This window comes from Ovis aries, chromosome 2 (genome assembly GCF_016772045.2).
Source record: "Ovis aries strain OAR_USU_Benz2616 breed Rambouillet chromosome 2, ARS-UI_Ramb_v3.0, whole genome shotgun sequence".
Classification (NCBI taxonomy): Eukaryota; Metazoa; Chordata; class Mammalia; order Artiodactyla; family Bovidae; genus Ovis; species Ovis aries.
In genome coordinates this window covers 107,078,070-107,099,198 of record NC_056055.1, presented here as the reverse complement: position 1 = coordinate 107,099,198, position 21,129 = coordinate 107,078,070, and positions in this window count along the sequence as shown.

Here is a 21,129-nt window from a genome sequence, read left to right as displayed (position 1 = left end):
TTGCCTTCAATCTTTCCCAGCATCAGGGTCTTTTCCAACATGTCTGTTCTCTTGACATCAGATGGTCAAAGTATTGGAGCTTCAGCTTCAGCATCAATCCTTTCAATGAAGATTCAGGGTTGATTTCCTTTAGGATTGACTGGTTTAATCTCCTTGTAGTCCAAGGGACTCTAAAGAGTCTTCTCCAACACCACAGTCTGAAAGCATCAATTCTTTGGCACTCAACCTTTTTTATAGTCCAACTCTCACATCTGTACATGACTACTGGAAAAACCATAGCTTTGACTATCTGGACCTTTGTCGGCAAAGTGACGTCTCTGCTTTTTAATACACTGTCTAGGCTTGTCATAACTTTCCTTCCAAGGAGCAAGCTTCGTTTTATTACGTGGCCACAGGCACTGTCTGCAGTGATTTTGGAGCCCAAGAAAATAAATCTGTAACTATTTCCACTTTTCTCTCTTCTATTTGCCATGAAGTGATGGGACCAGGTTACTATTTATAAGGTCTCAATTTTAATATAAGATATTTTAGCTACCGAAAAGTGTCTTGTTATTTAGAAGTGTTTTAATATCTAGAAGGTCAGCCTGACATATACTTTCCCGTCACATGGAATGATCACATGGATTTATAGCATTTACAGAGCAGTTTGTAGATCTGACTGGATTTATGAATGAAATGTGTCACTTTTTTGATCGATCACTGAAGCTCTAACAGCGAGAGAAAAAAACAGGTTATTGTCTTTCCAGCATCTCTTTTCCAAGAACTGCCCCCCTACTAAAGCGGTTGCTATGGGTGCCACCATGTTTATAAATGTGACCATTGATTGGTTTAGGGTGGAAGAAGAGTCAAGTTGGGCTAATCATACTATCCTACTATTTGGCCTCACGGATTAGGCTTGACTGTTCATGGTGGTTTACTCGCTAAGCTGTGACCAACTCTTATCACCCCATGGACTGTATTCTGCCAGGCTCCTCTGTCTATGGGATTTCTCAGACAAGAATACTGGAGTAGGTTGCCATCTCCTTCTTCAGGGGGTCTTCCCCACCCCAGGAATTCACTGACAGTTTACCTAATTTTCTAGAAGAGGAAATGGGTACGTGCTAAGTGTAAAAAGCATACCTAGAGTGAGAACCTGGGTATTTCTGTACCAGACTAGAGTTTTTGCCCTACATTACACTGCAACCTCAAAATAAAAGTCATCATCTTCTTTAAAAGTGTTTTTCTGGGCATAGTTTGATTAGCAAAAGCAATAATTACATTTTGGTTCTACAATTGGAAAATTTTAACAAATTCATTTCAAAACTTATTTCCAATAGTGAATTTGAGAATACTTTAAAAATTAACATTTTGTGCAGTTTTTAATTTAAAGAGCTCATGCCTGCTCAGTTGTGTTTGATTCTTCTATGACCCCCATGGACTGTATCCCACCAGGCTCCTCTATCCATGAGATTTCCCAGGCAAGAATACTGGAGTGGGTTGCCATTTCCTTCTCCAGGATATCTTCCCAACCCAGGGACTGAACTCACGTCTCCTGTGTCGCCTGCATTTGTAGTTGGATTCTTTACCACTGAGCCACCTGGGAAGTCCTCTAAGAGGGACGTCATCTAATAAAACTTTTACTTAAGATAAAACTCTGTTTCAAGATTTCTTGGCAGGATATCGTTTCCTAAATGCCATACATTATACACTTAAAATTCAAATATTAGGTTGGCCAAAAAATTTGTTTGGGTTTTTCTTAACATCTTATGGAAAAGCCCAAATGAAAGTTTTGACCAACCCAATACTTTGAAGGAACAAGTCAAATAATATTAACACAAATGTTAAGTCTGTCTAGATATATTTATCCTTTTAAAAGTCTAATAAGATCAAATCAGTAAAACAGACATGTTTTCCTATTTGGTCTGAGTACGTACATGTATGTTTTTTCTGGCTGTGCAGATGTAGCTAAACAAACTCTTTCAATTAGTGAAATGAGTTCCTTAATTTATAAAGCAAATTCAATTAGACTGATATTATGTAGAGGACCCATTTGAGTTTGACCTAAATTTTTGGAACCTGAAACAGCAAACCAGTATATAGAAAATATCATTAAGTCCCTAGCTCTTGCAGCCATGGTTCCAGCCATTTCTAATTTTATTTGCTGTGGTTACCTGTCTCAGTCTGAGCTCTTATGGAGGAACCAAAATTCACAACAATGCATTATTGCCAACATCTTTGATTCTCTCTTTTATTTCCCCTTTGCAAATGATGATGATGATTAGTGCTTAGTGATTTGGAAGGCTGTTTTTTATGACTCAGTCTCTGAAGGGCTATAATTTCCCATAAAATTGCTGTCCACACTTGGACCACAAAGCAACTCCTCCCTTTATAACCATGAAAATTTTGTTAAAGCTGGATCTTACTTGAGAGTCCTTACTTTAAAAGTTTTAGTGGTTCTTGGTAAGTGAATAGAAAAAGTTATCTGCGAGTGAATTTTTATTTCATTTAGTTCCCCCAAAATTGAGGAGCTCATCAGGGATTTAGAACAATTTCATCACCAGTGCATCAGCAACTTTCTTGTTCATGGTGGGAAATCAGGTAAGTGACAAAACAGGCTCAACATATGGCATACAAAACTGCTCCTGGTGTTCCTGGGTCAGGATACCTCCCACGGCACCGCTGCTATCCACATCTGTTCCTCCCAAAGGCCCTATGGCTACCACAGTTGAGCCCCAGGATGGTGGTAGTACTGGATGTGTGGAACTCCCAATCCCCAAAGCTTTGTTGTGTTCCAGCTCTCACACTCTGTTCAGAATGCTTCGTTTCCTCTGAAAACCAGGGTTTTTTTTAGTAAATTAGTTAGGAAATAACTGAGAAGACGAAATATTTCTCAGGAGGCTTCTCAGTCCCTCATGTGAAAGAGAAGACTATTTCTTGGGTTAATAATTTTGACCCAAGGACTTCCCTGGTGGTCCAGTGGTTAAGAGTTCATCTTCCAATGTAGGGGACATGGGTTTGATCTCTGGTCTGGGATTTAAGATCCCACATGCTGAGGGTCAACTATGCCCATGAGCCACAATGAAAGGTCCCACATGACTCATCTTGCATCTCACATGCCACCACTAAGACCTGAAGCAGCCAAATAAATGAATACTTTTTAGAAACTTTAATATCGATGACAAAATAACCAACGACCACTATATTAAAACAGGGGGTTATGTGACATTTATATTGAATCAATAACTATGAATTCCTATTGGGTCAATTCCATTGACCTTTCTGTTCTTTGTTGATTTGACTAAAAATTGGCTTTCACTCTGTCGTGTTTTCATATTTGCAAGTTGTAAGGTTATGTAAGCATTCATTCAACCATTTTTTCAACATACATTCACTGATCCTTAATCTGTGCTAGGTACTATTACTCAGTGAGATTCAAACCTCTATCCTTGCCCAAATGTATTTAATATTGATCTATATAAAGAATTGGTCTCTTGCCATGAATGGTAAATATAGTTTTAAAAATGCCACCAAGCCCTAGTCCTGACTGAGATATTTTTCAAGGTTAGGCAAGCTGCTTGATCATTCCCCCTGTATTTTGGAAGTGCTGTAGAAAAGGTTGCCTTAGACAAGGCCAGAGGAACTCTTGACCTGGGTTCACCCTTTAAAGGATCCCGTACATTGTAAACACCACTCAGTTCCAAGGAAATGCTTTCCCACTTTTCTTGCCCTGTATCCACAAAACAAAAGCCTCCAGTGTCCCAATGCCATGAAGGCTTATGGATTTTGTCACTGCCAATGTCAGAGACAGACACTGCTTTGGAAGTGTGGGAAAAAATACTGAGGTGGAGCAAAAGAAATGAATGTGCAAATCCTTTCTATCAGATAACATGAATACAACATTGTCTTGAGTCATAAAGTATTTGTTTCCCAGGAGTGCTGAGTGTCTATGTTTCTTTCCTTGTTGCTAAGGATTGAACTGTGTTCTTCCAGATTCATATGTTGAAGCCCGACTCTCCAACATGACAGTATTTGGAGATGGGGCCTTTAAGGAGGAAACCAAGGTTAAATAAGGTCATATGGGCGAGCCATGGTCCAACAGGACTAGTGTCTTTGTAAGAAGGGATACCCAGTGTTCTCTCTCTAGCTGTCCCCAACCGCCAGTTGCATGGGCTCAGGGTAAAGACCACGTGAGGACTGCGGCAAGAAGACAAGCATTCTATGATCTCACGCATACTGGAGTCTAAAATGTCAAACTCATAGAACCAGATGGGGTTCCCTCATGGTTTAGTCAGTAAAGAAACTGCCTGCAATGCAGGAGACCTGGGTTAATACCTAGGTCAGGAAGATCCTCTGGAGAAGAAAATGGCAATCCAGTCCAGTATTCTTTCTGGGAAATCCTATGGACAAAAGAGCCTGGCGGGCTACATTCTATGAGATTGCAAAAGTCGGAATGACTTAATGACTAAGCCACCGCATAGAACCGCATGAGTTGCCAGGGGCTGGGGGTTGGCGGGGTGAGAAAAACAGCAAGATATTGGTCCAAGGGAACAAATTTTTAGTTATAACTTCTGAGGAGCTGATGTACAGCCTGGTGATTATAATGAGTAATACCATATATTTTTTTTGAAATTTGCTAAGATACTACATGTCAAGCATGCTCATCAAATAAGTAAATAAATAAGGAGACTATGTAAGGTGATGGCTATGTTAATTACCTTGGGTGTGGTAATCATTTCACAATTAAACATATATCAATTTGCCTCACTGTACCCTTTAACATATACAATTTTATTTATCTATTACAACCCAATAAAACTAGGCGGAAAAAGAATCAGTGTCATGCTTCATGTTTCATCTAGGCTTACATATATGTACATATTTTTCAAGCAGCAGAAGTTAATTAACATTGCACAATGATACTCAGACACCATGTTGTGTCTGAGTACATGGTGTACAATTGTTGTGTACACTCCACTAATCTATGACCATCTCCAGATCCAGGAGTTAGAACACGCACATATTAACCAGCTCAGCCTGCCATAACAAAACACAGTCTGGGGGTCTTAAACTGTAGAAATCTACTTCTTATAGTTCTGGAGGCTAGAAGTTCCAGATCAACATCCAGCAGGTTTGGTTTCTGGAGAGGAGTTTTCCCAGCTGTGGATAAATGCCTTCTTAATTTTTTCCCCCCTTTCTTTCCCTAGCTTTATTGAGGTATGACTGATAAATAAAAATTGTACATATTTAAGCTGTATAATGTGATTTTTGAAAAGCATACAACATTATGATTTGATACATATGAAAGAAAGTGAAAGTGTTAGTCATTCAGTTGTGTCTGACTCTTTGCAACCCCATGGATTGTAGCCCACCTTGCTCCTCTGTCCATGGAATTCTCCAGGCAAGAATACTGGAGTGGGCTGCCATTTCCTTCCCCAGGGGATCTTCCCAACCAAAGATCGAACCCAGTCTCCTCCTACGTTGTAGGCAATTCCTTACTCTCTGGGCAACCAGGGAACCCCTGGCCTCTGAGCCTTTGCAAGTGCTGTTTCCTCTGTCTGAGCATCTTCCCAATCATTAACCCATCCCCCCCCCCTGAGTTTGTCCTCACCATCCTTCAGGTGTCAGGTTCAAGGCCACTCACCACACCCACCCCCTATAAAGTAGGTTAGATCACCCTGGTGTCTGTCCCCATAGCATCCTGTCCCTCCCCTGACGCCCACTCTCTTCACGTTCTCATAGCAGAGCGTAGGTGCTCAAACCATGTTTTCAAATAAATACTTTTGGGTTAACATCCGCTTAAAACAAACAGTAAGATGATACAACAATAGAGAATAGGTTGTCTCTGCAGAAATGTCTTTGTCCTACGCACACATACCATATATTTGGAGTCTGTTGCTAGAAACTTCAAAGGCCTCTGGTGATGCAGAAAAATGTTTTCATCACCTAATGGACTCATTTGCTAGACTGAAATTAACATATTGATAAATCATATTATAGCAATCCAAATCAGTTATCATTTTATTAATTGAGGTTCTGCCTGTATGATGCAATATGGAAATACAATGTAGGGATACAGTTACTCTCCAGAAAGGAGACGGGGTCATTTTTTTTTTTTTTTCACAAGTGAGATTTTCTGGCTTTCAGATCATTTACTAACATTCTGTGAGTTGCAGAAAACAACATAGGTGACACATTTCCTTGGAAAAAAATGGAAGAGGTGACAAGCTTTATCAGAACGAAAGAATGTGCTCAAGGACTTTCAGTCCAGAAATGTCAACTTTCTCCTGCTGCTTCCTATTAATAGAATTAAAAGGCACACTTTAGGGCATTTCCCCTCTGTTATATATTGACTGAATCTGTGAAGAGCTATGAAATCCTAACCAAAAGGACAACCCAAAATAAATTTAATAAGAAGCGCAGACTCTACAAGGAAAGCCCTTTGTAATGTTTTCCAGGGCACGGCCCCTTTTGAACATTACATTCAGGAAAGTATTATACGAAGGAAACGTCACTTTATGAGGTTTTAGATGAAGCCTTTTCTATTTTAATGAATGCCACATAGAAGGAAATGTTCAATATAACAGAGTTTCACTGAACTGTATTTTTGGAATAAACTGCAGTTACTCTGCATTTTCAGCTTTAATCTTGTGAGAAATACATTTCTAAACATCTCTAGCCAGGCCTTCAAAGTTTATTCCCTTCCCAGTGTGGATTTTAACTCCCAAGGTCCAGCCAAACTTGCATTTGTGATAGTATTCAGGTTAATGAAAGGGAAACAAGTTGACAAAACACTGTATCAAATGAGTGGTAAGGACATTTCCATTCAATTATTCTTAAGCCCTGAAAAACAGGGTGTGTGTGACTTTGCTCCGTTTTAAATTACCTCAGCATTTAAAAACCACCTGGATGGGTTCAAGAAGTAATGTGAGGCTGAGAAAAATATGAATTAATGAAGAACACATTTTGTTGATAGGCCTATAAATAAATTGTTTCTGTAGTTGGCACCCAGAGATTGAATAATGCTAAGGCAAGCCGACACAGATTGCTGAAGTCTTTTTATGTAAGATGCGGTTAGTTTCTGCTTCCTTTGCTATGCTAATGAATGCCAGGGAAAGTGTAAGCTGTATTTTAACTTTTTGTTTACATCGGTGGACACATGCTGAGAAAGTTCCCATGGAATTCCGCTTACCACATGTACTTAAAAGGTCCAAGCTCATGGAATTAATCACATTTTAAAAAATGATTTGGCTTCCCACATTCAAGATAATAGTCCTTTGTTATTTTTAACAACTCTGGCGTATAAGATATGGAATAACTGCTCAAGTATAACAGCATAGCCTTCGTTACAATAAATCGTTAAATTTAATAGGTCTGGATGGTGACAGAGGGCTGATTCTCTTAGATGGTCAGACGTTTAATCTCCCTGGAAGCATGGAGGAAAAATCCACAAGCAAAGTTCTTTGGATTTTCTACCGAGGTGGGTTCTTTCAAAACCAAAGCATCTTTTTCAGTCAAGAAGGCAAGAAGGCAAGAAGGCAAGAAGGCATGCTTGATCAGTCGTGTCCAGCTCTTTGTGACCCTATGGACTATAGTCTGCCAGGCTCCTCTGTCCATGGGATTTTCCAGGCAAGCATAATGGAGTGGGTTGCCATTTCCTCCTGCCATGGATCTTCCTGACCCAGAGATCAAAGCTACATCTGCTGTGTCTCCTGCATTGCAGGCTGATTCTTCACCACTGCGCCATTGGGGAAAGCCCCGAAGGTGACAAAATGGAAAGGAAATAGTGAGATCTTTGAGGGTGGAGAAGTCACTCTATGCTCTAGGAACAGCTGGAGAAGGCATGTCACTTCCCCTGTCATCAACACACTTCTGCCTTGCATCTCGTCCAAGTTCCTTATAATAAGCCATGAAGATGAGGCCGGTGGGGCCACCCCAAGCCTGAGAGCTGAAGGGACTGTTGGAGGCCAACACATATTTAAGCTTGAGAGCAAGCAAACAAGTTGTTACATAAAATATGTAATCTGTTCTATTCTCCTACTTAAATAAGTATTTTTTTAAAAAAATTAATGGGTTATTCGTTGACTTTAAAAAAATGCACAACATGGGAATTTTGAGTTAAGTTTTATTTGGGGCAAATGAGGACTTCAGCCTAGGAGACAGCACCTCAGATAGCTCTGAGAAACTGTTCCAAAGAGGTAGGGGAGAGGTCAGTATATATATGATTTTGGTGAAGGGGGAATACATGCAATCAAGCACATATTTTTCTAGAAGGTTTCTACTAGTTTCATGAAGCTTTTGCTAATCACAAGAAATAGTCATCACCATGAAGGATTTTAGTGCTTTTCTCGATATGGGGAGTTACAAGAATTGGGCTCATAAAATTGGCTTCTGGAAATATCCATCTGAATACCTGTCCTGCCAATTTTTCCCTGAGCACAAGGTGCTTCATTTCTGCTCTCCACCCTGAACTCCTTTCAGGGGGTGTTGAAGTTCAGCAGTTGCAAGAGCACATTGTTTAATCCTTGTAGAGGCAGATGGCAAGTACCCATGGCAAGTGCCAATTTGTAGTTGACATATAACTGATTTACAATGTTGTGTTAATTTCAAGTGTACAGTATACGTGAAATCTAAAAACATGGCACAAATGAACATATTTGCAACACAGAAACAGAGTCACAGGTGTAGAAAACCAATATTTCTTCTTCATAATAAAAACGAAAAATACATGTGAAACCGTGGTTTGTAATAAGACTGAAAGTGGGTAAATGTCAAAAAAAAACTGAATTTAACTTTTACTGTCCAGATCTGGGTGTTCGGTTGGTGAGCCAGCACTTTTTAGGTGAGTAATAAAGCACCAGTATATCATCATTTATTTTTTAAATTACACATTTATCTCATAAAATTTCTGCAAATTCTCTTGTCATATTGTTATGGTCATTGTTTCCATGTGGATGGCATCTGTTGGCAGCCAAATCAGCTGATGTTTCTTGAGTCCTTGTGGTTCTTAAATAGTTTCTTATTCATTAATATTTGTCCTGTGACAGTCGCAACTAGAATTTTTCATCAAAATGTAATGCAATACTTAGATTCAGAAGTGACTATGAAATTAATAAATCATGTTTAAACATTATAATAAGGATATTGATAATAATTATTATCACAAAAGCATGTCAAAGTAGTGTAGTTATAAATGTCCATCCCTCCTGTGGATTTTCAAAGTGTCTTAAACCAATATCAAGAGTCATAGGGTATCTCTTAGACTGTTCTCTTTAGAATCTTCAAGGCTGGGATATTATCCAAAAAAAGTGAAAATGGCAGCGTGTGACTCAATTTGTTCCAGTCTCTGTTCAACTGAGATCATAACTTGCTTTCTCATGGCTAGAAAATAATGTTTATAAAAAGTTGTTTTGGAAGCATTTGGGTATGCATCTTTTTCTTCATCGTCAGGAAATATTTTAATCTCTTATTAGAATTTCCTTCTCTTTTAATGAAATATCACATTTGTTGCACACTTAACATCATTTGCTTACAATTGGAAAAATCATTTTCTCCAATTTTTAAAAAAGTTTCAAAGTTCTTTTAAAAGTGATGTAGCAAACATCTTATTTGCATTGTTGGTCATTATATTTTGCTAACATTATTAACACACAAAATAAAATTTGTAATACATTTTCCACTGAGACTCCCAATTTGATTTTTATTTGAGGAGTTTTTCAACATAATTTTTTGAAATCCAGTTAAACTGAGTAACATTTGCTTTTTTTATGGGTATTCTTCTCTGACTTTCTTGTGCAATGATCTGATTTGAATCCTCCATCCAAAAGAGAAATCATATTTTTTATTTTTTATTCATATGACAGGCTTAGCCATTCTGTTAACAAATTTGGAAATCATTTCTGCTAAATTCAAAAATTTTCCATGTTTTCATGGTTTGTAGAAATGTTAGGGAGCAGTGATACAAAGGGTACAAACTCTTAGCTATAAAATAAATAAAGTCTGAGGATCCAAAGTATAACATGGGACTAGAGTTAATAACACTATATTGCATAGCTGAAATTTGTTAACAGAAGAGAATTTAGATGTTTTAAAATATGTATATGTGCAAATATGTGAGTTGACGGATGTGTTAATTAACTAGATGGGAGGAATTCCTTCACAATATATACATATATCAAATTATCATGAGGTAGATTTTAAATATGACACCACCCTTATGGCAGAAAGTGAAGAGGAACTCAAAAGCCTCTTGATGAAAGTGAAAGAGGAGAGTGAAAAAGTTGGCTTAAAGCTCAACATTCAGAAAACGAAGATCATGGCATCTGGTCCCATCACTTCATGGGAAACAGATGGGGAAACAGTGGAAACTGTCACACTTTATTTTTTTGGGCTCCAAAATCACTGCAGATGGTGACTGCAGCCATGAAATTAAAAGACGCTTACTCCTTGGAAGGAAAGTTATGACCAACTTAGATAGCATATTCAAAAGCAGAGACATTACTTTGCCAACAAAGGTCTGTCTAGTCAAGGTTATAGTTTTTCCAGTGATCATGTATGGATATGAGAGTTGGACTGTGAAGAAAGCTGAGCACCAAAGAATTGATGCTTTTGAACTGTGGTGTTGGAGAAGACTCTTGAGAGTCCCTTGGACTGCAAGGAGATCCAGCCAGTCCATCCTAAAGAAGATCAGTCCTGGGTGTTCATTGGAAGGACTGATGTTGAAGCTGAAACTCCAATACTTTGGCCACCTCATGTGAAGAGTTGACTCACTGGAAAAGACTCTGATGTTGGGAAGGATTGGGGGCAGGAGGAGAAGGGGACAACAGAGGATGAGATGGCTGGATGGCATCACCGACTCAATGCACATGAGTTTGGGTAAACTCTGGGAGTCGGTGACAGACAGGGAGGCCTGGTGTGCTGCAATTCATGGGGTCGAAAAGAGTTGGACACGACTGAGCGACTGAACTGAACTGAACTGAACTGAGACTTTAAATATCTCACAATTTTGTTAACTGCACCTCCATAAAGCTGAAAGAAGAGTTGCAGTAAGCATCACTGTGCTTATATTAGACCCATGATAGCATCTTTTAATATTCTTTTAAGAATATTATAACAATGCTGTGTATTCCATTCTGTATTTACTTATTTGTTGAAAAATATCAGCTGTTTATCATTTATTCTTGTTTTTCAGTTTAGTATTTGCTAAGTTTATGTGCATTTAACATTTCGTGTTCTTTTTGGAAATAGTTTTATGTGTCTATTTTTGACTGCACTAGGTCTTCACTGTTGCACAGTCTTGTCTCTAGTTGCAGAGAGTGGGGGCTACTCTCCAGTTGTGGTGTGCAGCCTTCTCAATGCAGTTGCTGCTCTTGTTGTGGAGCACAGGCTCTACACACGCTCCAGTAGCTGCGGCTCCCAGGCTCTGGAGCACAGGCTCCGTAGTTGTGGTTCACAGGCTTAGTTGCTCCATGGCGTGTGGGATCTTCCCGGACCAGGGATCGAACCTGTGTCTTCTGCTTGATAGGTGGATTTTTTACCACTGGACCACCAGGGAAGTCCTGACATTCGTGTTCTTTTAATCAAGAATATATGTCCAGTCACGGGTATCTTCACTGGCCCAAACCAATTACAAACATTGGTTAAGAAACAGAACAGTAGTAACTCAGTTCAGTTCAGTTCAGTCGCTCAGTCATGTCCGACTCTTTGTGACCCCATGAATCGCAGCATGCCAGGCCTCTCTGTCCATCACCAACTCCTGGAGTTCACTCAGACTCATGTCCATCGAGTCCATGATACCATCCAGCCATCTCATCCTCGGTTGTCCCCTTCTCCTCCTGCCCCCAATCCCTCCCAGCATCAAAGTCTTTTCCAATGAGTCAACTCTTCCCATGAGGTGGCCAAAGTACTGGAGCTTCAGCTTTAGCATCATTCCTTCCAAAGAAATCCCAGGGCTGATCTCCTTCAGAATGGACTGGTTGGATCTCCTTGCAGTCCATGGGACCCTCAAGAGTCTTCTCCAACACCACAGTTCAAAAGCTTGATACTTAGAATTTAGAATATCACAGCTTTTTTTCCCAGTGTGAAAGAATTTGGGTTCAGAGTGAAATGTATGGAGCACAGAGGATTTATGGAGCAGTGAAGCTACTCTGTATGATACAGTAATGATGATACGTGTCATTACATATTCGTCCAAACCTACAGAATGTATAATACCAAGCACGAACCCTGACATCAGCTCTGGACTTGTAGCCATAATGATGTGTCAGTGTAGGTTTATCCATTACAACAAGCATAGCACTTAGATGGGGGCATTGATGGTGGGGGAGGCTGTGTATGTTCACAATAGAAAATCTCTGTACTTCTATTCTGCTGTGAACCTAGAACTGCTCTTAAAATAAAAAAAAACAGCCTATAAAAAAATGAAGTATAAATTTTCTTCCACATTTATCCAATGGAAAACTGTAATCACTGATTTGAATCAGATTGTGCTTTGCTAGAAATGTTCTCATTTGTGTCGGGCTATGACAGTCATTTTCCAGAATCATCATCCAATAAACAGAGTTGAGTTCCAAAGGTTTTGACTTTTCTTACCCAATATGTAGATTTTATGAATGTAGTTTTCTTCAACCTCTAACAAGCATGCCAGAGTTAGATTTGCTGCTTCTGAATCATGAATTTGATAGGAATAATTTTCTCTTTCATTTTCATTGTTTGGATCAGTGGTTACAGTTTTGTTTGTTGAGAATCTGACACAGCAGCCATTGTAGTTGACCAATTCCAGTTGTGGACTTGATGAGAAAAATTTCCTTGTGTATTGTCATTACATCCTATTTAAATCAAGAATTTCCTGCTTGCAGATTTTATGTGGGCCATACTGTACATAAGTCTGCTCACTTTCCTGCCTTCCAGTTATTTAAATTTGAAACACTAATTTGAAAATTTTCTCTGTTATTGCTTTTTAGCTTTTATCCTATTTTAAGATCTACCTTTGTATTATATAATTTTTCTTTAATTTTTTATTTATTTGTTTATTTTTGGCCGTGCTTGGTCTTTGCTGCAGTGCGGGCTACTCTCTAGCTGTGGTGTGCATGCTTCTCATTGCAGTGGCTTCTCCTGTTGTGGAGCAGAGTCTAGTTGAACGGGCTTCAGTCATTGCACCAAGTGGGCTCCGTGGTTGCGGTGCACAGACTTAGTCGCTCAGAGTCATGTGGAATCTTCCTGGACCTGGGATCGAATTGGTGTCTCCTGCATTGGCAAGCAGATTATTTTCTACTGAGCCACCCAGGAAGCCCCTGTATTTTATATGTTTATCATGATTCAAATTGTACACAGTCTTAGAGATCTAAAGTAAGCGTCAACATGCTTTAAGAGGCCGGATAGTAATTCTTTTTGGCTTTGTGGTTACACAGTATCTTTAGCAAATTACTCAAATCTGATGTAGCATGAAAAGAGCCATAAACAATACACATAAAAATAGAAGCATGGAGGTAGCACAGCAAAACTTTATATAAAACAAAGACAGATCAGATTGGTCTCACAGGTGGCAGCTTCGATGGCAGTGCTGTGGTGTCCACAGCAGAGGAGTAATTTCGGGCAGTGACACTGGAGATGGTGTGACAGAAGAGGCTGGTAAGGGTTGAAGGAGGTGGCTGCAGCTCCTGGCCCAGCAAGGAGAGGCCCTGTGATCTCGCCCATGGTGACCTCCATGCCTGCTTCTCAGGGAGCTTGCCAGGAGCTTCTGCTACAGGACAGAACTGATAACAACAGCAAACAGACAATGTCTGTGGAGGGTTTTCACAAGCCATACTTCAACAGGCATTAACACTCACTCCTTGCACCAAGTCTTGGAATAATAATACTGTTATTATCACCCAGGGTTTCTCAAGTGGCTCAGTGGTAAATAATCCATCTGCCTGCAATGTTCAGTTCAGTCCAGTTCAGTCGCTCAGTCATGTCCAACTCTTTGCAACCCCATGGACTGCAGCACCCAAGGCTTCCCTGTCCATCACCACCTCCTGGAGTTTGCTCAAACTCATGTGCATTGAGTCGGTGATGCCATCAACCATCTTATCCTCTGTCATCCCCTTCTCCTTCTGCCCTCAATCTTTCCCAACATCAGGAACTTCTCCAAGGAGTTAGTCATTCGCATCAGGTGGCCAAAGTATTGGAGCTTCAGCTTCAGCATCAGTCCTTCCAATGAATATTCAGGACTTATTTCCTTTAGGATTAACTGGTTTGATCTCCTTGCTGTCCAAGGGACTCGAAAGAGTCTTCTCCAACACCACAGTTCAAAAGCATCAATTCTTTGGTGTTCAATTTTCTTTATATTCTGCCTCTCACATCCATACATGACTACTGGCATAACCATAGCTTTGACTATATGGACCTTTGTCGGCAAAGTGATGTCTCTGCTTTCTAATATGCTGTCTAGGTTTGTCATAGCTTTCCTTCCAAGGAATAAGCGTCTTTTAATTTCAAGGCTGCAGTCACCATCTGCCGTGATTTTGGAGCCAAAGAAAATAAAGTCTGTCACTGTTTCCATTACAATGTAGGAGACACTGATTCGATCCCTGGATCAAGAAGATCCCCTGGAGGAGGAAATGGCAACCCATTCCAGTATTGTCTTGGAAATCCCATGGACAGAGAAGCCTGGTGTGCTACAGTCCTCGGGACTGTAAAAGAGTAGGACATGACTTAGCAACTAAACATTATCATCAAATCCCCAATAGTGGAAACCAAGGCAGAAAGATGTAAGTAACTCATTCAAAGTTGCAAAGTGAATAGACGGCAGAGCTGGGATTCGAACACCTAAGCACCCAGTGTCTTTAAAGAAAAAGTCACTTTGGGAATAGCATCCTTTGTATCGTTGGTTAAAGGGATGAGGGTAAGAAAAATGACCCAAGATCACATTTAGATTGGACTATTATGTCTGGTCATTGAGCATACATTTATGGTATAAAGTTAAGAATTTTATTGTTTCAAGAAAGAGAATGGGGAAGGAGCTTCCTTTGTAAAAGCCTATGCTTCTCCTTTTATCTCAGAATGCATTCCAAGTAGTTTTGGATTTAAGGTTGACTTTGCCAATGGGATTTATGTGCAAGGTCTGATTTGATGGTCTTCTTGCTCCCAAAGGTTTCTACCACTACCTGACAGTGCCCAAAATGCCAATATTAGATACTCTTTCTTTTGCATGTTGAGGACTTTTAATTTTGTATAGGCAGAAGGCATGTGTGCTCAGTCGTGTCTGACTCTTTGCAACACAATGAACTGTGTAGCCTGCCAGACTCCTCTGTCTGTGGAATTTTCCAGGCAAGGATACTGGAGTGGGTTGCCATGCCCTTCTCCAGGCACCGAACCTGAGTTTCCTGTGTTGCCAGCGGATTCTTTACCACCGAGCTATCAGGGAAGCCCTATTTTGCAGGATGCTCTTCCCTGGTGGCTCAGATAGTAAAGAATCTGCCTACAGTGCAGGAGACCTGGATTCAATCCTTGGGTTGGGAAGATCCCCTGGAGGAGAGCATGGCAACCCACTCCAGTATTCTTGCCTGGTGAATCCCCAGGGACAGAGGAGCTTTGGGGGCTACAGTCCATGGGGTCGCAAAGAGTTGCACACTCCTAAAGTGTGCAGGTCCCGTTTGAAAGATACACTTAAATCCCCTGAAGGGATGGCAAATACCTCTATCCTGAAATTCTTTGCAGAGTAGGGAAGGTTCAGGAGACCAGGAAACAGAAGAGAATACAGAAAGTGGTTTCCCTGAGAGGCTGTCAGTGAAAAATTACAAGTTCTTGAATTTATATATAGTTGCCTCATGATGCATTTCTTATAGAATTGTGATCAGTAATGCAGATGAGCTTTAGTGGATGGGTTCTTTTATTCTAAATGATTTATTTTTTAGAATGTTGACTGGCTATTTCAAGAAAAGTTAACTATTTAAACACATGCTGTGTGGCCCTTGTTCAGATGGCTGAAGTGGACACGCAGATGGCTAAACATCTGGGGAGGGACAAGAAGAGCAGAGATGATGATCATTCTTTGTTCGCCTCTGGGGACAAGTTGGGACCTTGTAAGGTGCCAAACCTGGCTGAGGCCTTTGATGTGGAGACTGTGGTTTGGGGGCTTTGCAGACTCCTGGGGGTTCTGCCCTTGAGGGCTGGTGAGGTTAGTGCTTCTATCCAGGGCCTGCTAACAGAAAAGCTCTGGACTGGGGTTTTCCAGTCCTTAGTGTGCATCAGAGTCACCTGAAAGTCTTGTTGGAACACAACTTCTGGGTTCCATCCCAGTGTCTGATCCAGTAGGTTTGGGGTATATCTCAAGAATCTACATTTCTTTCTTCTCTTTTCTTTGGCTTTGCCATGCGGTTTGCAGGAACGTAGTTCCCTGACCAGGGACCAAAACTGTGCCCTTGGTAGTTAGAGTCTTAACCATTGGACTGCCAAGGCATTCCTGAGAGTCCGCCTTTCTCAGATACGCCCAGGGGATGCCGACATTGCTGGTGGGGAACCATGTTTGGAGTACTATTATTATAGAACATGAGTTTTCTAACAGGATTTGACTAAATAAAATATATTTATAAATAAATATTCCCATTTTCTTTAAATAAATTTCTAGAATCCATCTTTTCAAATGTATATCCCTTTAGGAATAGGGTGCAAAACAGGCTCCTTGCCACTCACAGATTTCAGATGTGCAGTGTTGAAAATATGAGGGCAGCCCAAATAGAATAATTCTTATTTTTGCCAAAACATGAAATTCAGTTTCATATTCAATGGCCTCTGTGTGTACGAGCTGACAGTTCGGAGCTGCTGAGTGACAATGTACTCAGAGGCTAGGGTCAGACCATCTTTGTGTGCTACTCAGGCTGCGGTGGGCTTCCCTGGTGGCTCAGTGGTAAAGAATCTGCCTGCAAGTGCAGGAGACTCAGGAGACTTGGGTTCATTCCTTAGGTTGGGAAGATCCCCTGGAGAAGGAAATGGCAACCAACTCTGGTATTCTTGCCTGGAGAATTCCATGGGCAGAGGAGCCTGGCAGCTTACAGTCCATGGGGTCACAAGAGTCGGACACGACTTAATGACTAAACCAGCAGCACCACCACAGGCTGATCAAATAATTACATATTATCATGTAATTTGATCAAATAATTATATATTATCATGTGGGAATCACAAACTAAAATGCCTGAAGGATCCAGGGGATCAACTGCACATCAGTGGAGAGAGCCAGATGGGGAATGTGGTGACCTGAAGGACTTATGTCCATCCAAGGCCAGAGGCGCCCAGAGCTTCAGCTGACTGATGCCAGGTAGGAAGGTGGGGCTGCTCTGAATCTGATTTTTTATGTGAAATCTCTCCCCGGCTTTTAATGTCAGTCTCCTGAAGTCACAACAAAACACCTTTGTAAGCTGATTCTAAATTTACTTTCCTCATCCAAAAATACCCTGCTATTTGAGCAATAGTAAAGAGTTTAGAAACCTAGCTTTTATGAATGTCAAGTGCTCACAGTTCAGTATTTTAAGAGTTTCGTTTACATGTGCGCCTGCCCTTTTCAGCAGTTTTATTTTAATGAAGGGAAACAAATGTACTATGGACTTTCATTCTTGGGGTGGGAGACTCCTCAGAGGAAAACTCAAACCAACTTGAGAAAGTCTGAATTCCATGCCATGAATACATAGCCTAGTGCCAAACAGAGATGGTATTCTCCATGCTGTGCCTTATCATTATTCACATTCTTTTACTAGCTTGAAAATCATTTTGGGAAACAAATCCCCAGCTGTTGAAAACAGATATAATTTCCCTAAAGTGAAACAATTTGCCATTAAGATGTTTTTATCCAAAGGCCAGAGTTACTGTATGACAATTGAGGTGTTTATGGTCCACTCCCAATTATCTAGGACCATGCTGTTGGACATTCATATGAATTCTCTTTTCCTTTGCTTACCCTTTGACTATTTTATTGCTCATGCCCCCTCCAATTGCAAGCCTGGCCGACAGAATGGTAGGATGTGGTTTTACTAGCAGTTCTTTTAAGAGGCAGGTCGAGGGGCTCTTGGAATTGGAGCCTTAATTTGAAGTTAGGGTTTTGGCATTTTTCATTTCTACAGCTTCCTGCCAGTCCTGCTTTCATGGAAAGAGCTGAGGCTAACTAGGTTTTGTGTTTTTTCTCTTTCCAAAACACCCAAGATTTTTGGTGCTTTGCCTTGAGAGGGGAAAATGTCAATCTTTTTTCAGGAAAAGCAAGAAGGATAAACATTGGCTACCAGTGAGAGGTAAGGCAAGGACTAGCACGTGGAGGAACCAGTGGCATCCTTGATAAATAACCTCACATCTCTGGACCTAGGAAATGAAAGGGATAGATGGCAAAATCAGTGATTTTCCCATTATTCTCTGGGAAGCTGTAAGTTTTCTACCAGGACTGAAGGTTTTCTACCATGTGGTTTTCTACCATGTGTTCTAATTGGACTGCAGTTCTTGAGATAAATGGTTTATAAGGATCGTGTCATCCTTAGAGGCCAGGTGGTGGGGGTGGTGGTTTAGTCACTAAATCATGTCCAACTCTTGCAACTGCATAGACTGTAGCCCACCAAGTCCATTTGATTTCCCAGGCAAGAATGCTGGAGTGGGTTGCCATTTCCTTCTCCAGGGGATCTTCCCAACCCAGGGGCTGAACCCATGTCTCCTGCACTGCACGTGGGTTCTTAACTGCAGAGCCACCAGGGAAGCTGTAGAGGCCAGGGTTTTATCTTAAATATTCAAATGGATTCTATATTCATAAAGCATTCATTCTGTCTCTGCTTCAAGACACTTTTAATAAAAAAGTAAACATGTCTACAACCTTCCAGTAAACACAGATGCATCTAGAAAGATGCTTATATGTTGCATGACTCATCCCTGGTGCTCTAGCGTGTCTTAGACAGAGATGTGGGAGCAATCCCAAGAAAACCCCAGTCTAGTCCAGGTTACATGTGGCAACAGTGTTGAGAGGAAAGTAATGAAATATGATACCAAACACATGAAAAACCACGTTCGTCAGGAAGAGAATTACTAAACCATGAGTCTAATTTTAGGAATGACATCAAAACCGGATTTTTCTTAGCTTCTGAAGATAAAAGAGAGGTACTCTTTTCATGCAACCTTTTATTCTCTCTCCTCCCCATGAAACATCTTTGCTGCAAGCTGTCAGCCAATCTTCTATGATAATGAAACTTACTTTATTTACTGTTGCAGTAATATAAAAAAGCAAGGCCTTAAGAGAATTTCTAAAAAAGAACTGAAATGAGACAATATCAATGAAAAAAATTAAAAGTATCAGAACACCCAGATGTCAACATTCATTTGCCTTGAAAATTGCAGTGAAGGAAAATATAAGTGAGCTTTAAAAATAATTAAGAGCTTACTCTGGCTTGACTGCCTTCTTAGAACCAGGTTATTTTCTAGCAAAGGGTAATCAGACTTGCTGCTAAAAATAATGTGAAGAGTCCACATTCCAGAGAGTTTGCCTAAGACAGTGAGGAAGTTCTGTGGCTTGTGAGACCTGTGGACAGAGGTAAACCAAAGAAAGTAGGGTTTATGGAATAAATAGAAACCAGCCAGCAGTTATGTGTGGATGTGAGAGAGAAACAGCTTATTAGGAAGCCTGGGGGAGACTCTCTGGTTCCCAAGGTGCAGAAAAAAAAAAAAAAAACAGTGGAAACCCATTGCCTTTAGAAGACTCTGAACTACCCAGAAATAGTGATTACTTATGTGTCCCATCGTTCTGTAGCAAGTAGATGGCTTTCTGCAAAAAACAACCAAGTGTATTTCATAAGACTGTTATGCGAAGATAGAAGAGAAAAATGCCTTCCCAGGGAAAGTCCTTCCAGAGTGAAAGTGGAGCCTGACAGCTTGGAGGGCTGGAGCCTGTCAAGCACGGGGTAAGTTGTGATGGGTGAAGACCCAGGTTTGCTGACAGCTCGGTGGGACAAAACCCTTCTCATCCACACTTTCTTGAAGAAGAAGAATATGAAAGAATCAAAGTATAGAGTGACTGTGATGACCTAGAAGGGTTGGATGGGGGTTGGGGTGAGAGGGAGGCTAAAGAGAGAGGGGATATGTATATACATATAGCTGATTCAGGTTGCTGTACAGCAGAAACTAACATAACTATATTCCAATAATAAAGTGAAAATAAAATAAAAAGTTTATTTTTTTAAATATGGCACCACTGCCAAGTCGCTTCAGTTGTGTCCGACTCTGTGCGACCCCATAGATGGCAGCCCACCAGGCTCCGCCATCCCTGGGATTCTCCAGGCAAGAACACTGGAGTGGGTTGCCATTTCCTTCTCCAATGCATGAAAGTGAAAAGTGAAAGTGAGGTCGCTCAGTCGTGTCCGACTCTTTGTGACCCCATGGACTGTAGCCTACCAGGCTCTACCGTCCATGGGATTTTCCAGGCAAGAGTACGGGAGTGGGGTGCCATCGCCTTCTCCAAATACAGCAATAAGCCTCTCTATTTCAAAATAAACTGTTGAGTCTTCAAAAAGCTGAAGATTTTTTTTTTCCTCTGAGTTGAAACAGACATTCACGTCACAGCCAGCACACAATTCTCCTTATGGCTTCTTAAGCTGTATTTTGGTTAAGGACCAGCTCCAGTGATACTAGTGATGAGGGACTTTTTGTTTGTTTGTTTGCCAGCAGCCAATGGACTTGTGTTTACATCTCTTACCTAACTCAACAACAGTGTGCTTTTGGCAGATGCTTCTGCAGAGTGTGGAACACAGGGCTGCCTTACCAGTCAAATCTTGGCTAAACAAAACTGTGTCAAATTCAAACTCTGAGTTCAGAGCTCCATAAAGAGTTCTGGGTAGATAATAATCCTAAATTGGAGAAAGAGTTAAGAGGAGAGTAAAAGAAAAAAGAAAACAGCTCTAAGGAGCAGACATATCATTGTCTGTGTTGTTTTTCAGTCGCTAAGTTGTACCAGAGACTCTTTGTGAGCCCATGGACTGAAGCATGTCAGGCTTCCTTGTCCTTCACTATCTCCCAGAGTTTGCTCAAGTTCATTCCATTGGGTCAGCAATGCTATCTAACCATCTCATCCTCAACTTCCCCCTTTTCTTTATGCCTTCAATCTTTCCCAGCATCAGGGTCTTTTCCAACGAGTCAAATTAGCCAGAGCTA